At 44.1% G+C, this 12165-nt stretch overlaps 1 protein-coding gene across 1 annotated transcript in view; it reads left to right on the top strand.

Annotated features, from left to right (window-relative positions):
• LOC117513815 (forkhead box protein O6-like) overlaps positions 1-12165 on the top strand; it is a 96355-nt gene that overhangs the window by 61435 nt on the left and 22755 nt on the right. The window lies entirely within an intron of this gene.

Below are 12165 nucleotides of genomic sequence, written 5' to 3'. Positions count from 1 at the left end.
GCATTTACGCAATATCTCTAAAATCAGAAAGGTCTTGTCTCAGAGTGATGCTGAAAAACTAATTCATGCATTTATTTCCTCTAGGCTGGACTATTGTAATTCATTATTATCAGGTTGTCCTAAAAGTTCCCTAAAAAGCCTTCAGTTAATTCAAAATGCTGCAGCTAGAGTACTGACGGGGACTAGAAGGAGAGAGCATATCTCACCCATATTGGCCTCTCTTCATTGGCTTCCTGTTAATTCTAGAATAGAATTTAAAATTCTTCTTCTTACTTATAAGGTTTTGAATAATCAGGTCCCATCTTATCTTAGGGACCTCGTAGTACCATATCACCCCAATAGAGCGCTTCGCTCTCAGACTGCAGGCTTACTTGTAGTTCCTAGGGTTTGTAAGAGTAGAATGGGAGGCAGAGCCTTCAGCTTTCAGGCTCCTCTCCTGTGGAACCAGCTCCCAATTCAGATCAGGGAGACAGACACCCTCTCTACTTTTAAGATTAGGCTTAAAACTTTCCTTTTTGCTAAAGCTTATAGTTAGGGCTGGATCAGGTGACCATGAACCATCCCTTAGTTATGCTGCTATAGACGTAGACTGCTGGGGGGTTCCCATGATGCACTGTTTCTTTCTCTTTTTGCTCTGTATGCACCAATCTGCATTTAATCATTAGTGATCGATCTCTGCTCCCCTCCACAGCATGTCTTTTTCCTGGTTCTCTCCCTCAGCCCCAACCAGTCCCAGCAGAAGACTGCCCCTCCCTGAGCCTGGTTCTGCTGGAGGTTTCTTCCTGTTAAAAGGGAGTTTTTCCTTCCCACTGTAGCCAAGTGCTTGCTCACAGGGGGTCGTTTTGACCGTTGGGGTTTTACATAATTATTGTATGGCCTTGCCTTACAATATAAAGCGCCTTGGGGCAACTGTTTGTTGTGATTTGGCGCTATATAAAAAAATTGATTGATTGATTGATTGATTGACATAGTACGAATAAGTACAAATAAGGGCAAATCACGGAGAAACAGCTCGTATGAGCGAACCACGAAAACATCGAGCCGATGTCGGGAGGGACACGTGGTCGGGCAGGCATGAACAATCCCACTGTGACAGTTTCATGCACAAAACCATTGCAGCGGGAACACAGTGCGAGCAGCTGTAGCATGTGTAACGACAATCGCGCAGCTGGTGTGAAAAAAAATACATGCCATCCACCGGATTCAAACTGCAGGACAGACACCACGTCATGTGGAACAGAGCTCACGTGGGTGACGTGACATTCAGATCGTCTGCTGCGTGTTATGATCTGATGGTCTGTTTAACCTGAGGCAGCCTGTCAATGTACTTGCCATGCGCTCGCTCGCTGCAGCCCGTTGCAACAGTGATATATGTTTTTATGTATGTCCATGTAAGGACAGCAAGCAGACACACACGTGTCACAGTGGACAGTTGTTAGTACATGTCCGTCCAAACACAGTACATGTTCCCCAGCCGTGATGTCCAGAACCAGAGATCTCACAACCTGGTCTCATGGCAGGTCGTGCTTCAGCAGCAAGAAATATACATTAATCTATTGGTTCATGATATTGTGATGAAAAGCGCATCATTTTCATCACGGCAGCACAAATTCATTCTCATTCATTCCATGATGGCTGCACAAAATTAAAAGTGAAGCGGGGGGGTCGGGTGGTTATGGTTAGGGTGGGGGGAAGGAGTAAGATTAGGTTATGGTTAAGGTTAGGGTTGGGTGTAAGTTTAGTAATAATGAGTTAAAAAAAAAGCTCTGCCATGAAAATTTGACTCATTTCATCACAGGAGCATGAAAAAAAATGTGAGACTGGGCTGGATCTCAACAGCTGCGGCTGTCAGCGGACACCCCGTCGGTTCAGTGCACACACTAATGTGTCACTCTGTGTCTGTGTTATGTGCTCATTTCTTTTTACTTACTTTTACTGCTGTTTAGTTATCCCCCCCCATCCGCAACAGATCCACCACATGTGTTGAGGATGGGAGTGGGGAGCACAACACACGCACGATTCACACACACGGCACATGTATTGTGGGGGGAACCGACACTCTGCCATGCCATATGTGCTTTGCTGTTTTGCATCGCCACACTCATGGGGGCACTTAGACAAATTTCACAGCCAGCTCAAAAGTGATTGTCTGCTCACTATTTTCGTGCTAACAGCATGAATGGCCACACATTTTCTAAGTGTCCACTGAGCAGTGTTAGATGTTCGTGTGTCACCTGGAATTTGGCTGACACCTGCTGCACGAGGGTTCGATGGGCTCTCACAGGGCACTCTCTGTCTTTCAGACGCTGGTGTGTGAAAATAGTTGTAGCGACAGGTGTACGAGGTCTGTTAGAAAAGTAACGGACCTTTTTATTTTTTGCAAAAACGATATGGATTTGAATCATGTGTGATTGCATCAGAAAAGCTTGAACCTTCGCGCGCATGCATGAGTTTTTTCACGCCTGTCGGTTGCGTCATTCGCCTGTGAGCACGCCTTGTGGGAGGAGTGGTCCAGCCCCCTCGTCAGATTTTCATTGTCAGGAAATTGGCTGATCGACTGCCGCTTTGCTTCATCAAAATTTTTTCAGAAAGTGTGAGAGACAGGCAAGTGGAAACCATTTGGAAAATTCAAATGGCTTTCGGTGAAGATCTTATGGGGATCACAGAGATTAACGACAATTACAACTGGATTAAAGACGGCCCACAGCGGCTGCTGGCGCGCCGCGCACCGAGCGGCGATCAACAGGCTCAAATGACCAGATCATTTCCAAAGTGAACGCTTTGTTGATCCGGGACGTCGTCTGACTACCAGAGAAATGGCAAGACAGCTGGACATAGCACTTTTTTGGCACATTCCACTGTTACAGGAGTTTCTGTAATGGAAAGAGGAGCGGAGAAATTTGCGCGTCGGGACGGAGGCGCAGGGCACAGAACAAAAAGCAATGCCGTAATGAAGCCTCACAGGACATGTTGTGGCATGTCCAGCTTGTCCACAGTTTCTCGGATAGTCACACGACTGAAAAGCCACCGAAAGCCGTCTGAATTTTCCGAATGGTGCAAGAGCTGGGCATGTTAGGACTTGTCCTGTGAGACCAACACAGAGGTGCTTTCGTCCCACGCCATGAGCGGCTCCGTGGCCCCCGAACCCGGATATATATATATACACTCAACAAAAATATAAACGCAACACTTTTGGTTTTGCTCCCATTTTGTATGAGATGAACTCAAAGATCTAAAACTTTTTCCACATACACAATATCACCATTTCCCTCAAATATTGTTCACAAACCAGTCTAAATCTGTGATAGTGAGCACTTCTCCTTTGCTGAGATAATCCATCCCACCTCACAGGTGTGCCATAACAAGATGCTGATTAGACACCATGATTAGTGCACAGGAGTGCCTTAGACTGCCCACAATAAAAGGCCACTCTGAAAGGTGCAGTTTTATCACACAGCACAATGCCACAGATGTCGCAAGATTTGAGGGAGCGTGCAATTGGCATGCTGACAGCAGGAATATCAACCAGAGCTGTTGCTCGTGTATTGAATGTTCATTTCTCTACCATAAGCCGTCTCCAAAGGCGTTTCAGAGAATTTGGCAGTACATCCAACCAGCCTCACAACCACAGACCACGTGTAACCACACCAGCCCAGGACCTCCACATCCAGCATGTTCACCTCCAAGATCGTCTGAGACCAGCCACTCAGACAGCTGCTGAAACAATCGGTTTGCATAAACAAAGAATTTCTGCACAAACTGTCAGAAACCGTCTCAGGGAAGCTCATCTGCATGCTTGTCGTCCTCATCGGGGTCTCGACCTGACTCCAGTTCGTCGTCGTAATCGACTTGAGTGGGCAAATGCTCACATTCGCTGGCGTTTGGCACGTTGGAGAGGTGTTCTCTTCATGGATGAATCCCAGTTCACACTGTTCAGGGCAGATGGCAGACAGCGTGTGTGGCGTCGTGTGGGTGAGCGGTTTTCTGATGTCAATGTTGTGGATCGAGTGGCCCATGGTGGCGGTGGGGTTATGGTATGGGCAGGCGTCTGTTATGGATGAAGAACACAGGTGCATTTTATTGATGGCATTTTGAATGCACAGAGATACCGTGATGAGATCCTGAGGCCCATTGTTGTGCCAACATCCAAGAACATCACCTCATGTTGCAGCAGGATAATGCACGGCCCCATGTTGCAAGGATCTGTACACAATTCTTGGAAGCTGAAAATGTCCCAGTTCTTGCATGGCCGGCATACTCACCGGACATGTCACCCATTGAGCATGTTTGGGATGCTCTGGACCGGCGTATACGACAGCGTGTACCAGTTCCTGCCAATATCCAGCAACTTCGCACAGCCATTGAAGAGGAGTGGACCAACATTCCACAGGCCACAATTGACAACCTGATCAACTCTATGCGAAGGAGATGTGTTGCACTGCATGAGGCAAATGGTGGTCACACCAGATACCCCAATAAAACAAAACTGCACCTTTCAGAGTGGCCTTTTATTGTGGGCAGTCTAAGGCACACCTGTGCACTAATCATGGTGTCTAATCAGCATCTTGATATGGCACACCTGTGAGGTGGGATGGATTATCTCAGCAAAGGAGAAGTGCTCACTATCACAGATTTAGACTGGTTTGTGAACAGTATTTGAGGGAAATGGTGATATTGTGTATGTGGAAAAAGTTTTAGATCTTTGAGTTCATCTCATACAAAATGGGAGCAAAACCAGAAGTGTTGCGTTTATATTTTTGTTGAGTGTATATATATATATATATATATATATATATATATATATATATATATATATATATATATATATATATATATATATATATATACACACACACACACACACACACACACACACACACACACACACACACACACACACACACACACACACAGGGACAGAGACAGTCAGCAAGGGGTTAGTGATGAATGGAGGAGGAGTAGTGACAGAAACGAGAGCTGGGGTCTTTTTGGTGGATGATTGCATGACTGAAAGGAAAGTGCACTGCTGTGTGTGTAATGCTCTCAAGACGGATATGAAGATGTGCAGTCCGACTCACAGTCACTGCTCCCCTCTCTCTCTCTCTCTCTTCTTCTACACTAATGATCCTCGTGTCCTGTCACACTGCCAGGCTGCGTGATGCCCGCTGACAGTTGCACTCAGGCGGAAACACTGCAGCCCCCTTCTCGGTGCGCTGGGGCACACACATACTTACATATAGGGGTGTTGTACTTTCTCACATGTATGGCTCATCTCTGCAAAGCTGATGACAACTATGTATTTTTGTGTGAGGAAGTGACCATTGCAACCACATTTAGCAACTGCACCACATGTATATATGTTTCTTATGTATAATTTTGAGTTTGTATCAGTCATGACTACACCTGGCTCTTATTTCTAACCATAGAATATAGTATTTTAAAGTCACTGTTAAACTCAGTCAAGCTTGATGGTAATTTTCCATATAACGTATTCAACGAGCGTAACCTTAACGGGATCACATAGTTCACCATCTTCACAACCCTACTGGAGGTCACAGGAATCTTACCTAAGGTTAGAACTTTGACTTTATTAATATTGATGCCATTATTGATTCTTGGGTAGTGCTTTGTAATCAGGGTCCAATAATTAAAGCAGTAATAAACATTAAATAACAGGGAATTAAGACTTAACTGTGCATAGCAGTCATTAATTAATGGTGTTCTTTGGGATGCTTCATGTCACAAAACTTGTGGTTCAGGTCAAGTCATGGTTTTTAGTCACAGATTGGATTGGAGGGGAAAAACTAAGAGCAATGAAAACAAGGAACTTTTGCCTATGGTCTTGAATGAAATCAGTCCAACATTTCCACAATATTTTAAAATTAAATATAACAACCGTGCATTACATACAGAAGTGCCAAGCTTAATTCTGTGCACCTTAACTGATTTTCCCATGCAGCTCCAGCCTAGCTGTGCTGAGTCCTCCCAAACAGGCACACCACTTTGTAAAAGTCAGGAAGTTTTTTTTTCTTCTGGAGCTCAGTGGACTCCCAACCATATTGGACCGACCCACGATCATGTCAGGACAACACAGGGAAGGTACAGTGCACATTCTGTCCTCAACTCCTGATATTTAATTATTTCCATGCTTGGACACTGACATGTACAGGCTGCCTCGACCGGAGCACAAGACTGAAAACACAACACATATAAATGTCACTAGGAGAAACAAGATGTATGCAATGATTATTAAACATATTATTTAACCCTTAATCAACTGTTATGGTTAATGGTTATCACAACTACAACATTAACTAATGCCAATTAATTTACCCATACAGTAATGTGTTAATTTTTGCAGTTAAAAAATATTATATATAAATTCGCTGTTTTAATTCTAAACAGTATAAAATTTTATATATATATATATATATATATATATATATATATATATATATATATATATATATATATATATTAGACCTGTTCAAAATGTCAAATGTTGTTCTTGTTCCACTAATAAAATAAAAGATCTGTGCCAAATTGTATTGTAATCAGACATTGTTTAGGGGTCCCCCACAAAGCCAACAATTTTCCCCAAACAATCAATGTAATACAGTAATTCCAGTAATGTTTTCCTCTGGGTGGCCAATCAACCACCACTTTTGTGATTAGAAGCATCACATGTACCTGTATGTACGAGGTCTCTTAGATAATAAACCGACCCTTTTATTTTATTTTTTTTAACTATATGGATTTGAATGACATGCGATTACACCAATCATGCTTGAACCCTCGTGCGCATGCGTGAGTTTTTTCACGCGTGTCGGTGACGTCATTTCCCTGTGGGCAGGCCTTGAGTGAGATGTGGTCCCGCCCTCTCGGCTGAATTCCTTTGTTTCACACGCTGCTCGAGACGGCGCGCGTTGCTTTATCAAAAATTTTTCTGGACCTGTGAGGAATATCCGAGTGGACACTATTCGAGAAATTAAGATGGTTTTCTGTGAAAAGTTTAACGGCTGATGAGAGATTATGGGGTGTTTCTGTCGGTGTAAGGACTTCCCACGGAGCGGGACGTCCTGCAGCGCTTCCAGGCGCTGTCGTCGGCCTGTTTCGAGCTTAAAACATCGTAATTTAAGGCTTAATTCACCCAGGACATCGTGAGAGAACAGAGAAGATTCAGAAGAGGCCGGCATGAGGAATTTATGCGGACATTCCACTGTTTAAGGACATTTTTTTAATGAAAGACGTACGCGCAAATTCGCCGAGTCGTTTCCGTGACGACTCGGCGAATCTGTGTGCGCCGCGACAGGAAAAACACCTCCGTGTTGAAAACCATTTGTAGAATTCAGGCGGCTTTTAATGGCTTTCAACAAGTGAGTAACTGAGAAATTGTTTAACAGCTTGGGCATGTTCCAACTTGCCCGTTAAGATTTCCAACGGAGGTGTTTTTCCTGCCGCGACCCCCCGCGGTCGGGTCCAGCCCGACATGCGACTCTGCCCGCACGTTCTTTCATTACAAAATGACCGTTAACAATGGAATGTCCGAATAAACTCCACATGCCGACTTCTTCTGAAAGTTCTCTGTTCTCTGACGACTTACTGCGTCAACAGAGCCTGAAATGTGGAAGTTTTCAACTTGAAACGGCGAGACGCTGCCGCCTCGACGCGCAGATCGCCGTCAGGCGCCATGGACCGTCCTTAAAGCGACACTACCAGACCAAAATCTCTCATCAGCCGTTAAAATTTTTACCGAAAACCAGCTGAATTTATTGAATGGTGTCCACTCAGTTGTGCCTTACAGTTTTGAAAAAATTTTTATCAAACAAAGCAACAGTCTCTGAGCCATTCCTAAACAATGAAAAAAATCGACGAGCGGGTGGACGACTCCTCACTCAAAGACTGCCCACAGGCGAATGACGTAACCGACAGGCGTGAAAAAACTTGCATGCCCACGAGGGTTCAAGCATGTCTGATGTAATCACACGTGATTCAAATCCATATGGTTTTTGAAAAAATAATAAGGTCGGATACTTTTCTAATAGACCTCGTAAAAGAAAAATAATGGCATCAGAGTCTTCTCCCGTTAGGGTGACATTGCCTTGCCAGCAGAGGGAGAGGAAAATGTGTTACTCTGGGGGACCTCTACATCTTATCTGATTGAGTTCAAATTTGGTCTGCACCTAAAAAACCCCAAGTGGAACAAAAATGACATGTGGCCCGAAGTCTCTCACAACTTATATATATATATATATATATATATATATATATATATATATATATATATATATATATATATATATATATATATATATATATATATATATATATATATATATATATAAACGCAACACTTTTGGTTTTGCTCCCATTTTAGATGTTCGCGTGTCACCTGGAATTTGGCTGACACCTGCTGCACGAGGGTTCGATGGGCTCTCACAGGGCACTCTCTGTCTTTCAGACGCTGGTGTGTGAAAATAGTTGTAGCGACAGGTGTACGAGGTCTGTTAGAAAAGTAACGGACCTTTTTATTTTTTGCAAAAACTATATGGATTTGAATCATGTGTGATTGCATCAGAAAAGCTTGAACCTTCGTGCGCATGCATGAGTTTTTTCACGCCTGTCGGTTGCGTCATTCGCCTGTGAGCACGCCTTGTGGGAGGAGTGGTCCAGCCCCCTCGTCAGATTTTCATTGTCAGGAAATTGGCTGATCGACTGCCGCTTTGCTTCATCAAAATTTTTTCAGAAAGTGTGAGAGACAGGCAAGTGGAAACCATTTGGAAAATTCAAATGGCTTTCGGTGAAGATCTTATGGGGATCACAGAGATTAACGACAATTACAACTGGATTAAAGACGGCCCACAGCGGCTGCTGGCGCGCCGCGCACCGAGCGGCGATCAACAGGCTCAAATGACCAGATCATTTCCAAAGTGAACACTTTGTTGATCCGGGACGTCGTCTGACTACCAGAGAAATGGCAAGACAGCTGGACATAGCACTTTTTTGGCACATTCCACTGTTACAGGAGTTTCTGTAATGGAAAGAGGAGCGGAGAAATTTGCGCGTCGGGACGGAGGCGCAGGGCACAGAACAAAAAGCAACGCCGTAATGAAGCCTCACAGGACATGTTGTGGCATGTCCAGCTTGTCCACAGTTTCTCGGATAGTCACACGACTGAAAAGCCACCGAAAGCCGTCTGAATTTTCCAAATGGTGCAAGAGCTGGGCATGTTAGGACTTGTCCTGTGAGACCAACACAGAGGTGCTTTCGTCCCACGCCATGAGCGGCTCCGTGGCCCCCGAACCCGGATATATATATATACACTCAACAAAAATATAAACGCAACACTTTTGGTTTTGCTCCCATTTTGTATGAGATGAACTCAAAGATCTAAAACTTTTTCCACATACACAATATCACCATTTCCCTCAAATATTGTTCACAAACCAGTCTAAATCTGTGATAGTGAGCACTTCTCCTTTGCTGAGATAATCCATCCCACCTCACAGGTGTGCCATACCAAGATGCTGATTAGACACCATGATTAGTGCACAGGTGTGCCTTAGACTGTCCACAATAAAAGGCCACTCTGAAAGGTGCAGTTTTGTTTTATTGGGGTGGGGGGGATACCAGTCAGTATCTGGTGTTACCACCATTTGCCTCATGCAGTGCAACACATCTCCTTCGCATAGAGTTGATCAGGTTGTCAATTGTGGCCTGTGGAATGTTGGTCCACTCCTCTTCAATGGCTGTGCGAAGTTGCTGGATATTGGCAGGAACTGGTACACGCTGTCGTATACGCCATTCCAGAGCATCCCAAACATGCTCAATGGGTGACATGTCCGGTGAGTATGCCGGCCATGCAAGAACTGGGACATTTTCATCTTCCAAGAATTGCATACAGATCCTTGCAACATGGGGCCGTGCATTATCCTGCTGCAACATGAGGTGATGTTCTTGGATGTATGGCACAACAATGGGCCTCAGGATCTCATCACGGTATCTCTGTGCATTCAAAATGCCATCAATAAAATGCACCTGTGTTCTTCGTCCATAACAGACGCCTGCCCATACCATAACCCCACCGCCACCATAGGCCACTCGATCCACAAAATTGACATCAGAAAACCGCTCACCCACACGATGCCACACACGCTGTCTGCCATCTGCCCTGAACAGTGTGAACCGGGATTCATCCGTGAAGAGAACACCTCTCCAACGTGCCAAACGCCAGCGAATGTGAGCATTTGCCCACTCAAGTCAGTTACGACGACGAACTGGAGTCAGGTCGAGACCCTGATGAGGACGACGAGCACGCAGATGAGCTTCCCTGAGACGGTTTCTGACAGTTTGTGCAGAAATTCTTTGGTTATGCAAACCGATTGTTTCAGCAGCTGTCCGAGTGGCTGGTCTCAGACGATCTTGGAGGTGAACATGCTGGATGTGGAGGTCCTGGGCTGGTGTGGTTACACGTGGTCTGCGGTTGTGAGGCTGGTTGGATGTACTGCCAAATTCTCTGAAACGCCTTTGGAGATGGCTATGGTAGAGAAATGAACATTCAATACACGAGCAACAGCTCTGGTTGACATTCCTGCTGTCAGCATGCCAACTGCACGCTCCCTCAAATCTTGCAACATCTGTGGCATTGTGCTGTGTGATAAAACTGCACCTTTCAGAGTGGCCTTTTATTGTGGGCAGTCTAAGGCACTCCTGTGCACTAATCATGGTGTCTAATCAGCATCTTGGTATGGCACACCTGTGAGGTGGGATGGATTATCTCAGCAAAGGAGAAGTGCTCACTATCACAGATTTAGACTGGTTTGTGAACAATATTTGAGGGAAATGGTGATATTGTGTATGTGGAAAAAGTTTTAGATCTTTGAGTTCATCTCATACAAAATGGGAGCAAAACCAAAAGTGTTGCGTTTATATTTTTGTTGAGTGTATATAATATATATATATATATCAATGTCAGTAGAAATTGAACTGCTCCTATTACAGATGGAAGATATTTTAATGTGTTTATGCCAGGCTCCAAGAAGAACTCATGACAGAAATGGGGTTGTCAGGAAAGCCTAACTGGGTTGAGTTCTGCTGACTGCTAAAGCCATAACATATAACTGACATCATTTCTAAACTCACTCAATCATTCGGTGACCCCTTGCACCATGTAGATGGGCTCATTCATTGTCTTTTCCTCTCATTTCCTTAGGCTTTTCCTTTAGTTTGTCATTGTCTTTTCATACTGTACCTGAACTAACCATGTCCCAGCCCCGTTCTTCATTTTACAGTTCACTACCTTCCATTTTCCTGGCTTAATCCCGACTGATCCAAACTGGGTCCTCATTCTTACTGAGGAGAGTTTAAGATTTAGGTCACAACATTTCACTCCTCTAATTAGATGCTGTGAGTGTGTGCGTGCTGTCGCATGTGCATCTTTGTATGTGTGCGTGTGTGTGTGCACATGCACACTGGGTCTTCTTAATCTGTAGGTGACCTCTGTGGTAATTGAAGCGGTCTGTGAAGAAACATTAACAAGCACATTTGCTGCATATTATTGCATCATCTTTTATGTGATTTGGCACATGAAACTTTAGATGGGCAGATCAGTTAGTGATGAAATAGAAGCATAGGAAAGTGAAAAGCATCCCGCTCAGATGTACCTATGACACATTCATGAAGTGACACATTCACATTCCCACATTGTGTGCTCCATCACGGATGATGCATTGGCCTACACACTCTGCATGAAGAGTGCCAGTTTGTCTTTAACCCATCACAGGAATGTAAGTCATACTAATATTTAATGTAATAGAACTCTGGATACTTAATCTTTAGAGACTTGTCAACGTTCTTCTTCTAAGATGTATCAATGTCACCAGCGAGGAAGTCCACACAACTGTCTGCTGTTTTAATGACCAAAAAATGAGTGCAGGTACGTTCTGTCAAAGTCACCTGGAGGTTTTATTCCCTCACTGTGAGATGTGTGTATGAAGAGCACACTGTAAAAAGAAAACATGAACAAACAAATACGGTAAGTAACTGCATGGTCTTACTGAGCTTCCTTAGTTTAATACTGTATTTTCTATATGTGGCACTGGAGTATGAGCCGAATTGGTCCAAAAATGCGTCTTGAAGAGGATAAAATAGCTCAAGGTTAGGCAT

This window comes from Thalassophryne amazonica, chromosome 7 (assembly GCF_902500255.1).
Source record: "Thalassophryne amazonica chromosome 7, fThaAma1.1, whole genome shotgun sequence".
NCBI classification, from domain to species: Eukaryota; Metazoa; Chordata; class Actinopteri; order Batrachoidiformes; family Batrachoididae; genus Thalassophryne; species Thalassophryne amazonica.
Note: the sequence above shows the minus strand (reverse complement) of the source record. Positions and strands in the feature narration are given on the sequence as shown.